Source organism: Penaeus japonicus, unplaced genomic scaffold, assembly GCF_977035675.1.
Source record: "Penaeus japonicus unplaced genomic scaffold, GWHDUDI00000001_assembly GWHDUDI00000014, whole genome shotgun sequence".
NCBI lineage: Eukaryota > Metazoa > Arthropoda > Malacostraca > Decapoda > Penaeidae > Penaeus > Penaeus japonicus.
The window spans coordinates 24,279,764-24,281,335 of record NW_028234416.1 but is presented as its reverse complement, the minus strand read 5'-3'; positions in this window follow the sequence as shown (position 1 = coordinate 24,281,335).

Here is a 1,572-nt window from a genome sequence, read left to right as displayed (position 1 = left end):
AAAAAATTGTATATGTCATAAATCATGCACATTTACACCTTTTTGTGCAAAAATACACAGTTGCCACAACCATAGCATTGTTTTCTGAAAATTGGAATAATATATTTAGAAGTTGCTCAACCTCCAATATGGGTATCCTCTAAAATAGAGGGCTTATTAGTCTAGGCTTTTAACACATTCGCGCCGGATGATGTACTGACACGTTTAGTGGTTTTTATGTCAGACGATGACGAGATATTTGGGCAAGTCCAGCGCACAGGGTGAGCGAGTGGTCAGCCCAGGTTCGCGGCTGGTGTGCCCGAGAATCCTGAGGCGCTAGGCTTATGTGTTCGAAAACCCTGGCATTCTGACCATTCAGAGCCGGAACAGCCCAGGTGTGAATGGGTTAATTTCACTGTTGTAAATGAGATATTGTTTTGTGACCAAGAATTACACTTTTTATCATCACATTACATTAACCCATTGGTTGCGGTTTTAATAAAACATGTATACAGTCATGTGGCAGGTTTATGTTGTATGGCACAGTGCCATCCACGTTTATTTGACCGATGCTTTCGTGTCAGCAAATCATGCCATCTCTATCAATAGGTTAAGCTAACCTGTATTGCAGCTCTTTGATGACTGTTGCATCTTTTTTCAGCTCTTTTTGTCCTTCAGTTTTCAGCTCAGTGTCTTTAGTGATATTAAATAGTTTATCATTACATTTAAAGCATTTTCAGTTCCCTCTACTCTTTATCTATAACTCTGTACTATGCATGCTGCTACTTTGCCTGAAAAAAGGTCACCTTCACATTCAAAAATTAAATAATCTCCAATTTGAAGTTTGATAGGATTCCTTTTTGCTTTCTTAATGATAGGATCATCACTTTAATACAATGGCAAATGTTGTTCATAATCTACTAACACCTGTATGACACTTGTATAATGATGATGCCAGTACCTGTGCAATCTTACCCCACACAGACAAAGTTCTGACCTTATATGGAAATTCTCTATAATTACTCCTGATCTTTTTGTAGTCTCATTACATTAACTACTGAGCTACTTTTTTTTTTTTACTTTGCCATTGTTTGAATCTCACTCTCATATGCCTCCCGAAAAATACAGTTTATAGATAGAGTAAACACACAATCCAGAAACTCCTATAGATAGTAGTTTCTTGTCCCCAGTCCTTTTTATGGTAACAGTGTTGAAGTTACTTCAATAACTGCTTTTCATACTTATCCTAATGGGGATTTTTTATTTTTCATTTTTCATCTGTAAATACCAGTAGTGACATGGAATGGAAAAATAGCTCCCATGGGATGTTTATATTTTATTATATGAATTGATATTGCAAGACATTTCAGTTTGATCTTATGTGGAAAATCTGTCATGTGAGACTATTTTGGTTGTTAGAGGATGATTGAAAAGAAAGAAACTGGCTCCCTTGCCTCTGTTGGTCAACTTGCTTGTACATCATTGCAATGAAGTTGTCTAACCACTGACCTTGTCCACTCAACCAGAGAGAGAAACCACATTTTGCCTTCCTTCAGTTCCTCAACTCTTGCATTGCTTACATTTCTCTTGTTT